A 22,408-nucleotide genomic window follows, 5' to 3' on the forward strand; every position below is an offset into this window, starting at 1 on the left:
TTAGGAGAAGAACTGCTCTATTTCCTGATATAGCCAGTTGAACCACTAGTTCAGAGATGCTTAATGCTCTTTTATTTTTTATTTTTTATTTTTTTTAATAAATTTATATTAATGGTAATGGGATGACATTAATAAATCAGGGTACATATATTCAAAGAAAACATGTCTAGGTTATTTTGTCATCAAATTATGTTGCAAACCCCTCGCCCAAAGTCAGATTGTCCTCCATCACCCTCTATCTAGTTCTCTGTGCCCCTCCCCCTCCCCCTAACTCTCTCCCTCCCTCCCTCTCATGTCCTCCCTCCCCCCCCCACCCTTGGTAACCACCACACTCTTGTCCATGTCTCTTAGTCTCATTTTTATGTTCCACCAATGTATGGAATCATGTAGTTCTTGTTTTTTTCTGATTTACTTATTTCACTCCTTATAATGTTATCAAGATCCCACCATTTTGCTGTAAATGATCTGATGTCATCATTTCTTATGGCTGAGTAGTATTCCATAGTGTATATGTGCCACATCTTCTTTATCCAGTCTTCTATTGAAGGGCTTTTTGGTTGTTTCCATGTCTTGGCCACTGTGAACAGTGCTGCAATGAACATGGGGCTACATGTGTCTTCACGTATCAATGTTTCTGAGGTTTTGGGGTATATACCCAGTAGAGGGATTGCTGGGTCATAAGGTAGTTCTATTTGCAGTTTTTTGAGGAATCACCATACTTTCCTCCATAATGGTTGTACTACTTTACAGTCCCACCAACAGTGAATGAGGGTTCCTTTTTCTCCACAGCCTCTCCAACATTTGCTATTTCCCGTCTTGTTGATAATAGCTAATCTAACAGGAGTGAGGTGGTATCTCATTGTAGTTTTGATTTGCATTTCTCTAATAACTAATGAAGCTGAGCATCTTTTCATATATCTGTTGGCCATTTGTATCTCTTCCTGGGAGAAGTGTCTGTTCATGTCCTCTTCCCATTTTTTTATTGGATTGTTTGTTTGTTTGTTGTTGAGTTTTATGAGTTCTTTGTAAATTTTGGATATTAGGCCCTTATCTGAGCTGTCGTTTGAAAATATCAGTTCCCATATAGTGGGCTGTCTGTTTATTTTGATATCAGTTTCTCTTGCTGAGCAAAAACTTTTATTTTATTTATTCATTTTAGAGAGGAGAGAGAAGGGGGAGGAGCTGGAAGCATCAACTCCCATATGTGCCTTGACCAGGCAAGCCCAGGGTTTTGAACCAGTGACCTCAGCATTTCCAGGTCGACACTTTATCCACTGTGCCACCACAGGTCAGGCGAGCAAAAACTTTTAATTCTGATGTAGTCCCATTCATTTATCTTTGCCTTCACTTCTCTTGCCATTGGAGTCAAGTTCATAAAATGTTCTTTAAAACCCAGGTCCATGATTTTAGTACCTATGTCTTCTTCTATGTACTTTATTGTTTCAGGTCTTATATTTAGGTCTTTGATCCATTTTGAATTAATTTTAGTACACGGGGACAGGCTGTAGTCGAGTTTCATTCTTTTGCATGTGGCTTTCCAGTTTTCCCAACACCATTTGTTGAAGAGGCTTTCTTTTCTCCATTGTGTGTTGTTGGCCCCTTTATCAAAGATTATTTGACCATATATATGTGGTTTTATTTCTGGGCTTTCTATTCTGTTCCATTGGTCTGAGTGTCTATTTTTCTGCCAATACCATGCTGTTTTGATTATCGTGGCCCTATAATATAGTTTAAAGTCAGGTATTGTAATGCCCCCAGCTTCATTCTTTTTCCTTAGGATTGTTTTGGCTATTCGGGGTTTTTTATAGTTCCATGTAAATCTGATGATTTTTTGTTCCATTTCTTTAAAAAATCTCATAGGGATTTTGATGGGAATTGCATTAAATTTATATATTGCTTTGGGTAATATGGCCATTTTGATTATATTTATTCTTCCTATCCAAGAACAAGGAATATTTTTCCATCTCATTGTATCTTTTTCGATTTCCCTTAACAATGCTTTGTAATTTTCATTATATAGGTCCTTTACGTTCTTTGTTATGTTTATTCCTAGGTATTTTATTTTTTTTGTTGCAATCGTGAAGGGGATTATTTTTTTGAGTTCGTTTTCTAATATTTCATTGTTGGCATATAGAAAGGCTATGGACTTTTGTATGTTAATTTTGTATCCTGCAACCTTACTGTATTGGTTTATTGTTTCTAATAATCTTTTTGTGGAGTCCTTCGGGTTTTCGATGTATAGGATCATATCATCAGCAAAAAGTGATAGCTTTACTTCTTCTTTTCCGATATGGATGCCTTTTATTTCTTTGTCTTGTCTGATTGCTCTGGCCAGAACTTCTAGCACCACGTTGAATAAGAGTGGAGAGAGTGGACAACCCTGTCTTGTTCCTGATTTAAGGTAGAAAGTCCTCAGTTTTATGCCGTTTAATAGGATGTTGGCTGATGGTTTATCATATATGGCCTTTATCATGTTGAGATATTTTCCTTCTATACCCATTTTGTTGAGAGTCTTAAACATAAAATTATGTTGTATTTTATCAAAAGCCTTTTCTGCATCTATTGTTAAGATCATGTGGTTTTTGTTCTTTGTTTTGTTGATATGGTGTATTACGTTAACCGTTTTGCGTATGTTGAACCATCCTTGAGATTCTGGGATGAATCCCACTTGATTATGATGTATTATTTTTTTAATATGTTGTTGTATTCGGTTTGCAAGTATTTTGTTTAGTATTTTAGCATCTGTATTCATTAGAGATATTGGTCTGTAGTTTTCTTTCTTTGTGCCATCCTTGCCAGGTTTTGGTATGAGGGTTATGTTGGCCTCATAAAATGTGTTTGGAAGTATTGCTTCTTCTTCAATTTTTTGGAAGACTTTGAGTAGAATAGGAACCAAGTCTTCTTTGAATGTTTGATAGAATTCACTAGTATAACCGTCTGGGCCTGGACTTTTATTTTTGGGGAGATTTTTAATAGTTTTTTCTATTTCCTCCCTGCTGATTGGCCTTTTAGGCTTTCTGCTTCTTCATGACTCAGTCTAGGAAGGTTGTATTGTTCTAGGAATTTATCCATTTCTTCTAGATTGTTGTATTTGGTGGCATATAATTTTTCATAGTATTCTACAATAATTCTTTGTATATCTATGATGTCTGTGGTGATCTCTCCTCTTTCATTTTGGATTTTATTTATTTGAGTCCTGTGTCTTTTTTCCTTGGTGAGTCTTGCCAAGGGTTTGTCAATTTTGTTGATCTTTTCAAAGAACCAGCTCCTTGTTTTATTGATTTTTTCTATAGTTTTTCTGTTCTCTATTTCATTTATTTCTGCTCTGATTTTTATTATCTCCTTTCTTCGGCTGGTTTTGGGTTGTCTTTGTTCTTTTTTTTCTAGTTCCTTAAGGTGTGAAGTTAAGTGGTTTACTTCGGCTCTCTCTTGTTTGTTCATATAGGCCTGAAGTGATATGAACTTTCCTCTTATTATTGCTTTTGCTGCATCCCAGAGATTCTGATATGTCGTATTTTCATTTTCATTTGTCTGTATATATCTTTTGATTTCTACGCTTATTTCTTCTTTGACCCATTCATTTTTTAGAAGTATGTTGTTTAGTTTCCACATTTTTGTGGGTTTTCCCCCTCTTTTTTGCAGTTGAATTCTAGTTTCAAGGCTTTATGATCAGAAAATATGCTTGGTACAATTTCAGTTTTTCTAAATTTGCTGATATTTTCTTTGTGGCCCAACATATGGTCAATTCTTGAGAATGTTCCATGTACACTATAGAAAAATGTATACTCTGTCGCTTTGGGATGAAGTGTCCTGTAGATGTCTATCATATCCAGGTGTTCTAGTATTTCGTTTAAGGCCACTATATCTTTATTGATTCTCTGTTTGGATGACCGATCTAGAGCCGTCAGCGGTGTATTGAGGTCTCCAAGTATGATTGTATTTTTGTTAGTTTTTGTTTTAAGGTCAATAAGTAGCTGTCTTATATATTTTGGTGCTCCTTGGTTTGGTGCATATATATTAAGGATTGTTATGTCTTCTTGATTCAACTTCCCCTTAATTATTATGAAATGACCATTTTTGTCTCTGAGTACTTTTTCTGTCTTGTAGTCAGCATTATTAGATATGAGTATTGCTACGCCTGCTTTTTTTTGGGTGTTGTTTGCTTGGAGTATTGTTTTCCAGCCTTTCACTTTGAATTTGTTTTTATCCTTGTTGCTTAGATGTGTTTCTTGTAGGCAGCATATAGTTGGATTTTCTTTTTTAATCCATTCTGCTACTCTGTGTCTTTTTATTGGTAAGTTTAATCCATTTACATTTAGTGTAATTATTGACACTTGTGGGTTCCCTACTGCCATTTTATAAATTGCTTTCTGTTAGTTTTGTATCTAGTTTGATTCTTCTCTTTTCTTTTTCTATCATTTGTTTTTGTTTGTTTGTGTTCCATACTTCTTTCCTCTGTTGCTACCTTTTTTAAGTCAAGTGTTTTTGTGATGGTTTTTTTAAGGGTGGTTACCATTAAGTAATGAAAAGGGTACCTACCATATTCATTGTAGTACCCTATCTTATAAGTATTTCTGCACTTCATCATCCTTTGCTACTGTTAATCTCCATCCTCTCCCCCCTTTTTTTCCTTTGTTGTCACAGTTTAAGTTTGGTTTTATTGTGTTCTTGGTGGAGCTGTTACTTGTGGTGTTGTTTTCTTTTGTTCTTTGAATCTGGTTGGAAAACCCCCTTTAGTATTTCCTGGAGTGGGGGCTTTCTGTTGATAAATTCTCTCATCTTTTCTGTATTTGTGAATGTTTTTATATCTCCTTCATACTTGAAGGATAGCTTTGATGGGTATAGTATTCTTGGCTGAAAGTTCCTCTCTTTCAGGGCTTTAAATATTGGGGTCCACTCTCTTCTAGCTTGTAGAGTTTCTGCTGAGAAATCTGATGATAATCTAATAGGCCTTCCTTTATATGTTGTACTCTTCTTTTCCCTGGCTGCCTTGAGAATTTTTTCTTTGTCATTGGTTTGTGTCATCTTTATTATGATGTGCCTTGGAGTGGGTTTGTTGGGGTTAAGAAAACTTGGTGTTCTGTTTGCTTCTTGAATTTGAGGCTTTAGTTCCTTCCACAGGCTTGGGAAGTTCTCGTCTATTATTTGTTTGAGTATATTCTCCATTCCATTTTCTTTCTCTTCTCCCTCTGATATACCTATTATTCTTATGTTATTCTTTCTGATGGAGTCAGACAATTCCTGTAGGGCTTTCTCGTTTTTTATTATTTTTGAGTCTCTTTCTTCTTCTCTCTGTTGTGCCTCAAGTTGTTTGTCTTCTATTTCACTAATCCTATCTTCAATCTGGGCTGTTCTGTTAGCTAAGCTTGTTACCTCATTTTTCAGCTTGTGAATTGAGTTTTTCATTTCTGTTTGATTTGTTTTTATAGTTTCAATTTCCTTAGTAATATATTCTTTGTGTTCATTGAGTTGTTTTCTGATCTCCCTATATTGCCTTTCTGTGTTTTCTTGTATATCTCTGAGTATTTTTAAGATTTCTATTTTAAATTCTCTGTCATTTAGCTCCAAGGCTTCCAATATGTTAAGTCTTTTCTCCATAGATTTTTCCACATCTATTTGTGTTACCTCTCTTTCTTTTGTATCCATAATATTCGATTTCCTCTTTCTTATCGGCATCTGAGGGTGGTCTTATTGATAGCACTAATTAGAATTAATAAAGAGTAAAAAGTAAAAAAAAAAAAAAAAAAAAAAGGTAAAACACCCCCACAAAAAAAAAAACAGTAATAATTTATTATTTCCCCCTTTTTTTCTCTCTTCTCTTTCCCTCCTCTCCCCTCCTCAGGGAAATATCGTGCCTATAATGGAGGGCCTGATTTGGGGTGAAGAGTTCAAGGGGCAAAAAAAAAGGGAGTAGGGACCTACTAAATGCAAAAAAAAAAAAAAAAAAAAAGGAAGAAAATCTTAGACAAGCATAAGATGATTTGCTTGTAAGTGATGGTCAACTAAGAGATATAATGAGAGGGATAAGAGGGAACCAGAAAAAAGGACCAAAAAAGAATAATAAAGAAGAAAAAATAAAAATAATAAGTAAAAATCTGTTGTATTAAGTGGAGCGAAGACTAAATACAATGGAGACCTTGGGTTGGGAGGACCCAAAATGCCACAAAAATAAACAAACAAGAAAAAAAAATAAAAACAAAAGCAAAAAAGAGAAATAAAGCCAAAAAAAAGCCTTGAGTCCCAAATTAACTAATTTGTTCGTGATTGCGGATTATATGGGAGGAAAGTAAAATGAGAAAAGAAAAAACGAATAGAAAGGAAAAAAATAAGAAAAAGAGAAAAATGAAGGAAGAAATAAAATAGGAGGAGAAAAAAACAAAATAAAGCAAGACAAAAAAAAAAAAAAAAAAAAAAGAGGAGAGAGTGAGAGTTAAGTGTTTTGGAGTATAACCCTAAAGGAGGGTGAGGATGAAGAAGAAAAATAAAATGCAACACTCATGGGTAGTGTAGTTCAAGAAAGGGGAAGCATAAGATGGGCAGAGAATAGAAGGACCGAGGTGGAGGAAATAAAGGTAATAAGATAGAAGAAACAAACAACAACAACAACAACAACAAAAAATTAGTGGATCAAGTTGTAAAGTCTGTGGGTTTTTCTTGATTTTGAGAGGTTAACTTCTTCCTTTTTCTTTTCTCTCCCTCTTCCTGGTCGGTGACTCTGTACCCCAGGCTCTGCCCCTGTGTCACTCTTAGGTAGGGATTTGCAGTTGATGGGATTCTATGGCAATGTCATATAATTGGCTTTAGTCTTGCTGGAGGTAAAGGCTTGTTGGCGTTTGCAGGGTCCAACGATGAGAGAGTTTGCTTTCCTGGATTCTCTCTCCTAGTCCCCCCTTTCTGAATTAGCAGCCTGGTGATCCAGCTATAAGGCTGCATCTGCTTCTGCCTGGGGAGTAAGAGGCTCAAAGAGCTGGGAAATCCCCACTCTATCCCCACTCAGTGCAAGGCTTTGGGAAAGGCTTTGACAGTCAGGGCCTCCAGTGTAATCAGGCGGGGGTGGGAGTCAATTGTTGTCAAGGTGACTGTTCAGCGCCTATCATTTAGTTGGACCTCTCAACCCAGGCTTTCCACACTTTGTAGCCTGTTTTTGCAGGGAAGAAGAGGCACTAGTCTCTGCTTACGACTAGTGTAGTATAGACCTTATTATCTGCCAAGTCCTTCTTGTTAGCGTTTATCCCTGAATATGGAGGCTCTATCAATCAGAAGTTGCCCCCGCCCCTTTAGCGAGAGGCACTAAAAAATATCACGCCTCTTGTCTTGGATCGCTGAACTGAGAGAGATCTTATCAATTAGAACCGAGGGTGCGCAGATTTCATGGGTTAAGCTAATTTCAGTGATTGGGTCGCAGCTGTGCTTCCGAAGGTATTTTAGGCTGCCTGCGCGCGCCCTTCCCCCAATGCTTGATTGTTAGCTTGAATGGCTGGGTGAGGTGCCCCGCCCACGGAGAGAATCTCCCAAGCCTCTCCCGCTCGCCCCGCCGCTGGCGGCTGGACCGCACCAGGCGCAGGATAATGGAGCCCCCTGGGTGTGCGGGCCAGCAGGGCGTCCTGGGCGCATAGAATGCCCAAGGCACGCGCGCGAATGGGGCGCTCCGGGCACCGGTGGCCGGCGACCCCCACTCGCTGTGTGCGGGCCGCTGGGAACGTCAGCAGTGCTCAACCGGACCGGGCGCGCGCGCGGCTGCTCGCGGCGGCTCGTGGTTCCCAAGTATATGGGCTGACTCACCACAGGCACACTTCCTTGAGGTTTGAAAGAACGTCCCTGTGGTAGATTCCTCCACACCCTCGTCTCTCAGATTCAAGTGATAACAGTCCTTTCGCTTTCAGTTTGTGTGGAACTCCGGAATGCTCCGAGGATAAATCTTTCTGTTTCTAGTTGATAAATTTGTTGTGATTTAGGGGAGAGCTGTCAGACGCGCTGCTCACGGCGCCATTTCCGTGACGTCACTCGCTTAATGCTCTTAATCAGTACTTTCAAGTGGAGGGCTTACACTGGGGAAGTGCATTGGAGTGTGTACATATGGTGCTGCTAGCATGATTGGACATCACTTGGGCATTTACAAAAATAAAGGACATTGTGCATCCAGGAACATTGTCCACGCACTGTATGATTCACTGGCAGCATTCAGTTGCAAAGAAGTTTTCCCCTGAGCTGAACACAGTGATAAATGACACAGTGAAGATCATTAATGATATTTGTAGCAGAGGTTTGAAATTCCGACTGTTCATAACACTCCATGAAAGCATGGATTCACACACACCACCATCTCCTCTCTGTGGAACTGCAGTGGCTCTCAAGAGAAAGGGTTCTTTCACACCTTTTTGAACTGAGAGAAGTGAAACAGTTTCTGCAAACTCTGCGTTAGTAGAGCTTTTATTGGATGAAGAATGCATGGCTAAGCTTGCATATATGGCGGGTATATTTAGCCTCTTCAACAAACTACGTATTTCTCTTCAGGGGTTTAACATAAACATTTTTTAATTCACTTTTTTTTTTTTTTTTCATCTTTTCTGAAGCTGGAAACAGGGAGAGACAGTCAGACAGACTCCCGCATGCGCCCGACCGGGATCCACCCGGCACGCCCACCATGGGGCGATGCTCTGCCCACCAGGGGGCGATGCTCTGCCCATCCTGGGCGTCGCCATGTTGCGACCCTCCTGGGTGTCGCCATATTGCGACCAGAGCCACTCTAGCGCCTGGGGCAGAGGCCACAGAGCCATCCCCAGCGCCCGGGCCATCTTTTGCTCCAATGGAGCCTTGGCTGTGGGAGGGGAAGAGAGAGACAGAGAGGAAGGCGCGGCGGAGGGGTGGAGAAGCAAATGGGCGCTTCTCCTATGTGCCCTGGCCGGGAATCGAACCCGGGTCCTCCGCACGCTAGGCCGACGCTCTACCGCTGAGCCAACCGGCCAGGGCAACATAAACATTTTTTACATTAAGAAATAAGATGGATGCATTCAAAAAGAAAGTTGTTCTTTGGGAAAGTTGCATACAGGAAGGTTTAGAAATGTTTCCACTTTTCCAAGACTTTTTGATTGCTTCAGACATCAACGGAAATTCATATTTAATATAATAAGTCAACATTTAAGAGCTTTAGTTCAAAAGTTTGACTACTATTACCCTGAAAATGAGGATCCCCATAAAGGGAACCTCTGGATCAATAACCCATTTATAAAAGATATCAACTTCTGCTTCCTTTTTTTTTTTTTAAATTTTCTTTCCCACAGGGACAGAGAGAGAGTCAGAGAGAGGAATAGATAGGGACAGACAGACAGGAACAGAAAGAGAGAGATGAGAAGCATCAATCATCAGTTTTTTGTTGCGACACCTTAGTTGTTCATTGATTGCTCTCTCATATGTGCCTTGACCGCGGGCCTTCAGCAGACCGAGCAACCCCTTGCTCGAGCCAGTGACCTTGGGTCCAAGCTGGTGAGCTTTTTGCTCAAGCCAGATGATCCCGCACTGAAGCTGGTGACCTTGAGGTCTCAAACCTGGGTCCTCCGCACCCCAGTTCGATGCTCCATCCACTGCACCACTGCCTGGTCAGGCGACTTCTGCTTCCTTAATCATTGTGAAAAAGAAAAACTGATAGATTTAATCTTCTGATGCCATTCTGGTGTTCACACATAGAATGCAATCATTGTCATAATTTTGGATATCACTGAAAGACAGAAGTGTATTTAATGGTGGGCATACCATGCGCACACCCTGGGCCCCAACTTTTGAAGGGCCCCACAAAGCCCCAACTTTACACTTTTTTCTAATGATACCAAGTTTGGTTTCGTATATGCAATTTTAACATTAATGGTCAACATGTATTTTTATTTTCCTTGTCCCTCTCCTTTTTAAGGGGTCCAATTTTTTCTTCTGTGCCCAGAGCCTCAACAGACCTTAATCTACCTCTGCTGGAAGAAGAATATCCATCTCTTACTTACAAAATAGAATGGTTATTCATGTCAGTTGGTTCATCAAGTTGAATGGCAAAAAGCTGTTAATTTTTTATTGTATTTTCTACTACCTACTTGTGTGAGAAGACTTTTTTCAGTCCTATCACTAATAAAAACCAAACAGAGAAACCCAATGAATGTCAATGCAGTACTCTGACCTTTGGAAACAAAACTACAGCCTCTGGTTTCAAGTATTCTTGCAAAGAAACAACAGCCGATTTCACCCTAGCTTTACTTGAATTATATATTGCTCTCTAGAAATTTTAGTTGTACTGTATTCTACTACAAATATATATATATATATTTTTACTGTTTTTTATTTCAGAGAATTTTTATTTTATAGAATTAAAGGAAAATGCACAAAATACTAATAATGATTTTTATTTCTGCCTTAGTGGTCCCTGAAATAGTTCTATTATATTTTCACCAGTCCCCAAGTGTAAGAAGTTGAAAACCATTGTTCTAGCCAATGACATTCCGTCTCCTTCCTCTCACTGAACTTTCTTTTCTTCAAGCTGTTTCCAGACGTTTCCCCAGGTTATTGGCTCCTTTCAGACACCCCTGTGGAGGGATCCTAATTTGCATCACCATATGGAAATCTTGATCTTGAGCTCTGAGACTCCTCTGAGCTGAATCTGCCTACAGGAATACACTTACCTGGATTTGAAAGTGGTACAAAGACTGACAGCTCCTTTCCTCTCAATTTTGAGTCCCCCTTCCCCAAATCCTGGCATCTGCTAAAGTCCCAGTTATTTTCCATGGGAGCAAATATGCCTGTCTTTCTCTTCAAGCTGACTTATTGAGCATTTCTTTCATCTGTTCAGTCTGATCTAAATATGAATCCATAGAACAGAAACATTCAGCACTCATAAGAATTATAACTTTGTTATATTTTGCCCAATCACAACAGTTGTCTTATCATTCTTCTCTGCTTGTTGATGTCCTGTCAAAAGACTAAATGACAATGTTTGGAAAGATAACAACATTAATCACGTGAAAGCGATTTATTCTTAAGCACTGTGGCTGTCCCCTAGTTATATGTGAATATGTATCAAACTCAAATTTTGAAATTTTGATGATCGGTTTCTTGCAGTTTCATTATTTCTTTTTGCTCTGAGTGTGACGTGTGTGGAAAGTTTCCCAAATGTGTCTCCAGTAATAAATCCTGGACTCAAAGATAGGCTCAGAAAATAAAATAAAGCCACCATTATTCATTTAATGAATCTTTGTTGAATGTCTTCACTGTGCCAGGTATTGTATGAGGAGATGCTGAGGACACAGTAATGAACAAGGACAGAGTCTCTGCCCTCACAAACTTAATGCCTAGTGGAGCAGAAGTCAATGAAAGGCCAAATCAAGACCTTTTACACGTTGTGGTAGATGCTGGGACTGAAGTGGGTTCCAAAGACAATCATGGAAGGGGAAGCTCAGGGAGGGGTGCTCCCTGACTACCCAACCCAAAGATGAGAAAAGTTTGCAGATGAGAAAAGTCAGGAGTGGGTAATTCCCCCCAATCCTGCACAAATAGTTCCTGGCAGACACACAGCTAAAGTAGATGCCGCATGTTGGATGATATGGTATCAGATCAAGTGGGGAAATCTGCCATCCTCTTGTGAGTTTTCTGGGAGGGTTTGTCTTACGGATATATGAACATGTGCATTCTGGGAGAATGCTGGAATGCGTTCTGGGATTCCTCTTTTGGGGTTTGCTAAGGCCTGCATGATGAAGAAGTATGGTTTCTTCTCTCTCCTCTCCAACACATGCTCAGGGATTTCTGTAGTGAAACCCAGTCCCGTGCACTGGGTAGAGGAAGCCCCTAAATTCTAGACCCAAAGTCTGTTAGACCCAGTATCCAGGTGGCTCATGCCAAAAGGGAACTGGAGAGAAAGCTGAGCCTAAGAGAAAAGGGAGATGAGAGAGAAAATAGAAACAAGAGAAGAAGCAGGAAAACCAGGACAGTAAGTTTGGGGCAAAGTAGGTAGGGGTGATCCTCCTCCCCTTCAGCGTGCACAGTAGCCCACAGGGCTGTAGTCTCAATTCGCCAGGAAGCACCACCCCGTTTGCTTGTGACCCCTGTTTCTGCCTATAGTCCCCTTTCCATGTGGGACTCCCCAAACATGGAGCTGACTTTTGTCATCTTTGTGGTTTGGTCCTGCCTCACAGGTAGCTGTCATCCAGCAGCTTGTTACAAAGTCCAAGGTGTCTGTCATCCCTGAACTTGTCTCAGGTGCCACACACCCTTCCATCATACACGGTGCTGTCAAAGCACTTCTCAGGAAGGGCAAGTGTCTTCTCTGCTCAAACACTGTCAGTGGTCCCTACTGAATTTTATGCTAAGATCAAGCTGGACCTACCAAGTGTTTCAATGTTCTGTTGCTCTGTAACAAACCATCCCCAAACTCAGTGACTTAAATGAATGACTTATTATTATTGCTCGTGACTCTGGGATTGATGGGTTCAGCCAGGTGGTTCTTGCTTGGCCGCCCTCATCTGGTGGCAGTCAAGGGTCCTCTGAGGGCTGCTGCTTCACTCTCATGCCTTGGCTGGTCAGGGTAGTCTCTCCACATGGCTGGCTTGGGCTTTCTCACAGCATGGTGGCCATCATGTAGGCATGCTCTTTAGAAGGCCGCTGGCTTCCCCAGAAGACAGGAAGTGGAAGTCTCTTAAGGCCTGGGACTGAAAACTGGCATACTGTCACTTCCTCCATATTCTGTCAATCAAAGCAGTCACAAAGAGTATCCGCATTCAAAGGGAGGGGACATAGATTCCTATCTCTCTATGGGATGTGTATCAAAGGATTTGTGCTCATCTATAATCTGTTACAAGTCTACTGCCCCTTCCATATGAAATCCCTTAATATATATAAAAACAAACATGTCTGCATTACGTTTTTTCTTTATTGGTTATACTTAACAGTTTCTTTAACATTCAGATCACATACATCCTTCCCAACCCCCATATGCAGCCCAAATGATCAGACTGCCCCTTAAGACATGGCCTCAAGGACTTGATTCATTGGTCCCAGATATGGCAGCTGATTAATGTCTCTTTTCTGAAAAATAGAATTCTATGTGTGCAGCGTAAGACTGTATTCTTATTGTTTTTATGAGCCAAGTTACACTTTTGATCTTTTTATTATAAAAAATAATTGCAGCAAATGTGTAAAATATGAACCAACATGAAAAGAAAAATGAGATCACCTATATTCTCACCACTGAGAGTTAACCACTGCTACCTTTCGAGTGGTTTCTTCTATTAACATCTGTGTATGTGTGTATTCTGTAAATTGTTTTTTATCCCTTAAGAAAATGTTACAGACATTTTCTCCATGTCAGGAAATATCCTTCTACATTAGCATACACAGTGATGGCCTCATATTGTTCTTTGTGGTCAAGTGAAACACCTCACCTGTTCTGGATGAAATGCAATTAAACTGGGCCTTCTCCATCCTGTACTTGTGTAATTAGTTTTTTAAAAACCTACACGTAGTACTTTGCCTTTTCATTAAAAATCATCTTGTTGCTTTTTAGGTAAATTATTGTAGCCTTTTATGATCTTTTAAGTCCTGAGTTTGTCAAGAAATCTCTCCCGGGTTTATATGATTTAAAAATCAACAAGTATCAAAATCACTAATAAACCATTTATCAATAAAATAGGACAGAGCCTTGTGGCATTTCCTTGGAGATCACCCTGCAGGTCTCATTACTCCATCAAACAGTCGTTAGCTCTGGTCAGTGAATCATTTTAGCTCTTCTATCGTGTGGCTTTTTTCTCCATTTGAAAAGAACATTTTCAAAAATAAGGAAACAAAGACTGTCAATCACATTACCGTTTGGGTACATTTTGTGTGTCACACTCCCTTTTCTGCCCGTCTTATCATTTATTGAAGAAAGGAGATTGGTTTGATATAACTTGTTCTTTGGAACCAATACTGTTCTGGAGGAAAAGAAATTTGTCAACTGCTTAAATTCAATTTTAATTCCTTAATTCATGAATGTTCAGGTTGGACCCCTAATCTTGAGATATCCCTCAATCTGGAAATTAAAAATAATTCTCTTTTTCAGACTAAGTTTTTTGTTATGGTTGTCTCTCTTTGTTATATACAACTGACAGTGAATAAATGGAATAATTAGTTCCTTCAAAGACATTTAATTGAAAAATGAATACATTTTTCTAATATGTTCAAAACTTTATTTTTTGCAAGGATTGAGTACAATCCATTGGACATTAAATGATAAAGTCCATTTTTAAAAATCCAGATTATTTTCCAATTTTCTACAGTCCTTCAAAGAGTATCCCCAGTAGCCTGGCGTTTTTATCTGTAAGTCCTGTAAGTGCACTTCATGTGGCTCAGTTGGGACAAGTGATTTGGACTCATTCAAGGCAGCGATGAGCTTTCTTCTATCTCCTCGTTTACCTCAGATCTCTGAACCCTGAAAAGACATTTGTTCTACTTTCTGCAGATAAAGATTATTTTTCTTGAAAAGACGGTGACAAAATAGAACTTGAGTAGTTATATTTTTGATCTCCTGTTTCCTTTATATCATCTGCTTCTAGTAAAGTATTCATTTCTTTTTTTTTTTTTTTTTTTTTTTTTTTTTTTTTTTTTTTTTTTTTTGTATTTTTCTGAAGCTGGAAATGGGGAGGCAGTCAGACAGACTCCCGCATGCGCCTGACCGGGATCCACCCGGCACGCCCACCAGGGGGGATGCTCTGCCCATCTGGGGCGTCGCTCTGTCGGGACCAGAGCCACTCTAGCGCCTGGGGCAGAGGTCAAGGAGCCATCCCCAGCGCCCAGGCCATCTTTTGCTCCAATGGAGCCTTGGCTGCGGGAGGGGAAGAGAGAGATAGAAAGGAAGGAGAGGGGGAGGGGTGGAGAAGCAGATGGGTACCTCTCCTGTGTGCCCTGGCCGGGAATCGAACCTGGGACTTCCGCACGCCAGGCCGACGCTCTACCACTGAGCCAACTGGCCACGGCCAAAGTATTCATTTCTTTCTCAGCTACCTGGGAGTGCACTCACCTTGAGATCCCCACACTGCCTAATATAATGCCTTACTGGTTATAAGTATGTTAATCAGAGCTTTAGGTCTAAATCTTGTTAAATTTTTAATTTTTTAAATTTTTGTTCTCTCCTCATTTTTTGTTTCTTTTAATTTTTTTTTTATTTTTCCAAGTGAGAAGAGGGGAGATAGAAAGACAGACTCTTGCATGTGCCCCAACCTGGATCCACCCAGCAACCCCAGTGTGGGGCTAATGCTCTGCCCATCTGTGGCCATGCTCACAACCAAGCTATTTTTAGCCCCTGAGACAGAGGCTCCATGGAGCCATCCTTAGCGCCCAGGCCAATGTGCTCGTACCAATTGAGCCATGGCTGCAGGAGTAGAAGAGAGAGAGAGGGAGGGGGGGGAGAGAGAACGAGAGGATGGGTAAGGGTGGAAAAGCAGATGGTCGCTTCTCCTATGTGCCCTGACCTGGAGTCAAACTCGGGACATCCACACACTGGGCCAACTCTCTATCCACTTAGCCAACTGACCAGGGCCTCTTTTTTATTCTTGTTGTTAAAATTTTTAAATAAATTCTACATGCAAATCTAGATTTCAGGCTTTTCTCAGAAAATTGAATGCTCAGTCACTATTGGCTCCATATGTGCAGTGCCAGCAGTGGGTCTGTCCCCTTTAGAAGGCAAAGACTTCTGGTTAACCACAGTCCCTACCCCTCCCTCTTGTCTTTCTGACCCAGACTCAGAGTCAGTTGCCATTTTAGCATCTTCCAGTTTGCAGGTACCACTCACTTGCACCATCTACTGGCCTCTTAGACATTTAAGTTACCGACGAGCTAGATTAGGGCTTTTGAAGGGGAAGGCAGAGGAAGCCAGATGGGAAGTAGAGTTAAGATTCTCCAAGCCTCCAGGAAGACTGGTTTTGTGGATCTTGGGAGGGGAAGAGGCCAATTACCCACTTTGGGACTGCTGTGAGGTAGATTGTGGATGCTTAGGAGGTAAGATACGGTGCCATTGGTCAGGGTGTTGGAAGATCTCTGATTTTTCCCCTCAAATGACCAGGCTAGTTTAGACCAGGATTACCTTTTTGCAATTGTGAGGACTGAAGACAAGAAGATTGTCCTCTGAAAACTGAGGATATACAATACCCCAGGACTTTTGAAGAGCACTAGAAGGAAGTCCCACAAAACTGAGTATCCTTCAGGGATGTTGGAGAGAGCTTAGCAGAATATTGCTCTGAACATGGCATCATTGTTATATATGAGCTTTGGGGCTGTCTGGCTGCAACCTCCCATCTCCCTGCATTGAGAGCTGAGATGTGTCCCATTCTCCTAGATTTATGTGGTCCACTTAAGCGCCATCACCAAGAAGTGCTTTCTCTGTGTTTAGCCATTGTGGGAAGCTGCATGCCTGAAATGATCTGGGGACAAGTTTTCAAAGAGCCCCAAGCTCTGAGCTCAGTGTTTTTGCTCTGACAGCAGATGTTCTAATAATCTGTCTCCTGTTGCACAAAGTAGAAAGGAGATGACGGAGCCACTATATAGTTCTGAGTAATAGCTGCCATTCCTGTGTGCTATGTCGTAGCTTCCTGAATGGTCTCCCGTTTTACTTTTCCAGTGTGTTTCCTCTACTGGCCTCAGAGTTCTTTTCCCGGGGACTAATCTGGCCATGCTGACTCTCTCACAGTCTATATCTCTGCGTCTCTACACCATTATGTAATGCCTGGTCTCTTTGATATGATTTTCTAGACTCTTCGACATTGTCAGCCTCATTGTCACACTCCCGTGCTCTGCCAGATTCCCCAGTGCTCCGTTCTTTGCTTCTCCCCAGCCCTGTGCCCAGCCTGCTCCTTCCACCCAAGGGGCTCTTTTCTGTCCTGTCCTCAAAGTCCACTTTAAGTGCTGCCTTTCTCTAAAGTAATTTCTGATGTTTGCAGAGGCATCACAACATTTTGAATCTCTATCCAAGCTCTCTGCCCCACCCCCTTCCAAAAGTCCTTGAGGGCAAGAGACCGGTACTTTTTAAATTTTATTTTTTATTCATTTTAATGGGGTGACATTAATCAGGGTACATAGATTCAGAGAAAACATCTTCAGGTTATTTTGACATTTGATTATATTGCATACCCATCACCCAAAGTCATATAGTCTCTGTCACCTTCTATCTGGTTTTCTTTGTGCCCCTTCTCTCCCCCCACCCCCTCTATTCTCCCCCCCACCCCCAGTAACCACCACACTCTTGTCCATGTCCCCGAGTCTCATTTTTATGTCCCACCTATGCATGGAATCATATAGTTCTTAGTTTTTCCTGATTTACTTATTTCACTCAGTATAATATTATCAAGGTCCATCCATGTTGTTGTAAATGATCCGATGTCATCATTTCTTATGACTGAGTAGTATTCCATAGTATATATGTACCACATCTTCTTTATCCAGTCATCTATTGAAGGGCTTTTTGGTTGTTTCCATGTCTTGGCCACTGTGAACAATGCTGCAATGAACATGTGTCTTTACGTACCAGTGTTTTTGAGTTATGGGGGTATATTTTCAGTAGAGGAATTTCTGGGTCATATGGTAGTTCTATTTTTAATTTTTTGAGGAACCACCATACTTTCTTCCATAATGGTTGTACTACTTTACATTCCCACCAACAGTGAATGGGGGTTCCTTTTTCTCCACAGTCTCTCCAACACTTGTTATTACCTGTCTTGTTGATAATAGCTAATCTAACAGGTGTGAGGTGGTATCTCATTGTTGTTTTGATTTGCATTTCTCTAATAGCTAATGAAGATGAGCATCTTTTCATATATCTGTTGGCCATTTGTATTTCTTCCTGGGAGAAGTGTCTGTTCATGTCCTCTTCCCATTTTATAATTGGATTGTTAGCTTGTTTGTTGTTGAGTTTTATGAGTTCTTTGTATATTTTGGATATTAGGCCCTTATCTGTGCTGTTGTTTGAAAATATCATTTCCCATTTAGTTGGCTGTCTGTTTTGTTGTCAGTTTCTTTTGCTGAGCAAAAGCTTCTTAGTCTGATGTAGTCCCATTCATTTATCTTTGCCTTTACTTCCCTTGCCTTTGGAGTCAAATTCATAAAGTGCTCTTTGTAACCAAGGTCCATGAGTTTAGTACCTATGTTTTCTTCAATGTAATTTATTGTTTCAGGTCTTATATTTAGATCTTTGATTCATTTTGAATTAATTTTCGTACAAGGGGACAAACTGTAGTCGAGTTTCATTCTTTTGCATGTGGTTTTCCAGTTTTCCCAGCACCATTTTTTGAAGAGGCTTTCTTTTCTCCATTGTGTGTTGTTGGTCCCTTTATAAAAAATTATTTGACCATATACATGTGGTTTTATTTCTAGGCTTTCTATTCTGTTCCATTGGTCTGAGTGTCTATTTTTCTGCCAATACCATGCTGTTTTGATTGTCGTGGCTCTATAATATAGTTTGAAGTCAGGTATTGTAATGCCCCCAGCTTCGTTCTTTTTCCTTAGGATTGCTCTGGCTATTTGGAGTTTTTTATAGTTTCATATAAACTTGATGATTTTTTGTTCCATTTCTTTAAAAAATGACATTGGAATTTTGATGGGAATTGCATTAAATTTGTATATTGCTTTGGGTAATATAGTCATTTTGACTATATTTATTCTTCCTGTGCAAGAGCAAGGAATATTTTTCCATTTCATTATATCTTTTTTTATTTCCCTTAACAATGTTTTGTAGTTTTCATTATACAGGTTCTTTACATTCTTTGTTATGTTTATTCCTAAGTATTTTATTTTTTTATGAGACCGGTACTTTTTAAGAGAGTTTGGAAAAAGGAAAATGAAGTGAATCTTTTTTTGAAAAAAATTTTTTTCTATTGACTTGAGAAAGGAAGAGAGAAGGAAGGAGAGAGAAAGAAAGAAGAATCAACTCATTTTACTTAGTTGTACACTTATTGATTGCTTCTTGTATGTGCCCTGACTGAGGGTTGAACCTGTGACATTGATGCACCAGATCAACACTTTATCCACTGAGCAACCTGGCCAGGGTGAGTTGAATCTTCTTAGAGTCAAAGTACAAAATCAATATAATGGGCCAGTAAGGTCATGTATAGAGACAGTTCAAGTAGTCAGAATGATTCCTGGTTCAGAGTCTGACTCAATTGAAGCTATCTTTCAAATAAACTGCTCACAAAAATTAGGAGATATTTCAAAATGAATAAATATGAAGCAGTAATAAAAAAGCATTTGATTTTTTTATTAAGAACATCAGAAAAGCAAACGACAAGTCAAAGAAAGTTGTTGATTATGCAAATAAGATGCAAACTCAATTATTGTGACTGAGTAACAAGTGACATATTGGTGGGGTGAACAGAACCATGTCAAACTGGATGAGAGTGCCACACATTGACTGTTCAGTAGAGTGTATTGTCACCCAAGACTGCCCAAACACACTGACAGTGATGGGACATGGACAGGATCAGACTGTCCAGCAGTTCTTGTGTGATCCTCTGCCACTCTTGCTCCAGGGCAACTTCCAGCTCAAGAAGTGTTGTGGGAAGCATTGGACAGTTTACCAGATGTCTTCCCAGTGCTTCTTAAGCATGTTCAATGGGATTCAGGTCTGGAGAACATGAAGGCCAGTCCATGTGTTTGATTCCTGCCTCCTGAAGCATGTTGTTGATGAGATGCACACAGTGGGGCCTTGCATTATCGTCCATGAAAAGAAAGTTGTTTCCAACTGCTGCAGCACTGGGGTACCACCTTAGGGTGTAGGACCTCATCTTGATATCTGACAGCAGTCAGCAACCATTTCTGATGATGTGGAGGTTGATATGACCACCAGTGCTGATGCCAGCCCACACCATGATTCCACCACCATCAAAGGAGTCCATTTCTTGAATGAAACATGGATTCTTCCATGTTCCTCATTCATGCCAGATCAGGACACGATGATTGTCAGGCTGCAGACTGAACTGTGACTCATCAGAGAAGAGGATAGATGACCACTCATCACAGGTCCAGTGACAATGCTCATCAGCCCACCTTCTACGGGTTCTACGGTGTTCAGCAGATAACAGAATGCATACCATTGGTCGCTAGGCATGGAGTCCAACATGATGGAGCCAATTTCGTATGGTCTGGGTGCATATCCATCATCTAGCGGCAGCAAGAAACTGTCCCCGCACCTCTGTTGCATTGCTGCATCTGTTCCTTCTTGCCAGTAAGGTCAAATAGCGGTCATCTCTTGCTGTTGTGACAGATGGGCAACCCTGCCTTCGTCTTTTTCATACTGTGCCAGACTCTTGAAAATGATTCCACAGTCTGCTAATCGTGCTTTGGGATGTTCCAAGTGCTGTTGCCACTGTTGTCTGTGTTTGACCAGCTTCAAGATGTCCATTGTTCTCCAGGCTTCCCATTTGGGCAAATTGCGTTGTAGGGGCATTACAAGGGCTGAAAAATTGCAGGATGTGCACTTTCAAGATCAGGGAACATGCAGAGATACTCCAATACTTTCAGCCTTTTGTATAGTGCATTTTCACCAATGAAATAAAAGTTGGCTTTGCATCTCATTTGCATAATCAAACAACTTTCTTTAACTTGTCCCATTTGTTTTTCTGATGTTCTTGTTTAATAAAAAAAATCAAATGCTTCTTTCTTTATTGTTTCATGTTCATTTTGAAATATCCCCTATTTTCTGTGAGCTGTGTATTTAATGAACTGTAATCTGGGGATAACTGAAAATGTGTGTTTGGGAGAATTCATTGTCTTATATCTTCCTCTGGGTGGTTTGCATCGTAAATTCACATCTTCAAATTTTTAAGAAGTCCTAGAGTAATGAACCCTTTTCCACTTGGCTGAATCTAGTATTTCTTGAATTTATACAACTATTTTATTTTTCATGGAACACTGTTAGTATCTCCTGGATTAAAATGCTGTATTAATCAGAAGGGGGAATTATTTATATTAAAGCTAGAAAAACAAATCATATGAACAAATGCTATTATTGTCTATTAAAGGGCCACTAGGAGGAGATGGTGACCTGGCCTGAGGTCTGGGCTGACGGGTTCTGGCAGCTGGTGGGTCGTTTCCAGGGAGATGAACATAAATGTGCTCCCTTGACCTGATATCATTGAATTATTTGAGTCAGGCAACTTATTTTTTTCTCACTTTATGCTGGCTAGACAATCTGATTATAGTTTATTTTCCAAAGTAAATTTCTTACATGAAGGGAATAATCTGATCTGAGGATGGGATATTTAACCCCCCTGCAGGTCTATTACGATAATAAATCGGCATTCTGGGCTGTACGTCAGTCCTCTTTGACCTTGCTTAGTGAGAGTCCATCCCTGTGATACTGATTCATTCTCGGTGGGATAAAACAAAATCACATTTTAGAACCTGCAAGGCTCTGAATGATATTCTAGTTCTGTGGCGAATACCAATGTCAATCCCTAGCTTTTATGAAGCACCATTTCAATTATCTGTTGCTATGTAACAAATCGCCACTTAGTGGCTTAAATAAAAAACAATCATTTTATTATTTCTCACTGTTTCTGTGAGTCAGGGATTTGGGAGGACTTAGCTGAGCAGTTCTGGCTTGGACTGTACTTAGACAATGACCAGAGCAGCTGGGGGTTGATTGGTAACTCTCTATGTAGACTTGGGATCTCTCTTCTCCATTTGTTTCCTCTATGGGAACTGCTTAGAACTTCCTCACAATATGATGTCCCAGGGCTCCAAAAGAAGACTCAGTGAAATACATAGAAGCTCTATTAACTTTTCTGATCTTGCCTTGTCACATCACTTCTAATTGCCTTTGTTTGTTACAAGTGAGTCACAGGCCCACCCAGATTCAACAAGAGGTGAAATAGACTATATTTGATGAGAAAACGCCCAGGTTCTGAAGAGTATTTGCATTGTGGATTTCTATGGAAAATGCAACCTATGGCAAGCTCTTACTATATTCAGTACCTTTGTTAAATATCTCTCTCTCTCTCTCTCTCTCTCTCTCTCACACACACACACACACACACACACACACCCCTCTATTTATTTCTTACAACAAATCCATGAGATAAGTCCTATCATTCTTCATTTTTACAGATGATTAAACTGAGGCTTATATAGGTTAAATAATTTCTCCAGGGAGTTTGAGTTGGTTAATTGTAGGGTTGGATTTTAAAACCAATATGTTCTTTCTTTTTCTTTTTTAAGCGAGAGGAGGGGAGACAGACTGATTCCATGCCCTAACTGGAATCCACCCGGCAACCCCCATCTGTAGCCGATGCTCAATCAACTAGGGTATTTTTAGAACCTGAGGCTGACTCTTGGACCAACAAGCTATCCTCAGCACCCACGCTCGAACCAATCAAGCCACTGGCTGTGGGAGGGGAAATGGCAGAAAAGCAGATGGTCA

Source organism: Saccopteryx bilineata, chromosome 7, assembly GCF_036850765.1.
Source record: "Saccopteryx bilineata isolate mSacBil1 chromosome 7, mSacBil1_pri_phased_curated, whole genome shotgun sequence".
NCBI classification, from domain to species: Eukaryota; Metazoa; Chordata; class Mammalia; order Chiroptera; family Emballonuridae; genus Saccopteryx; species Saccopteryx bilineata.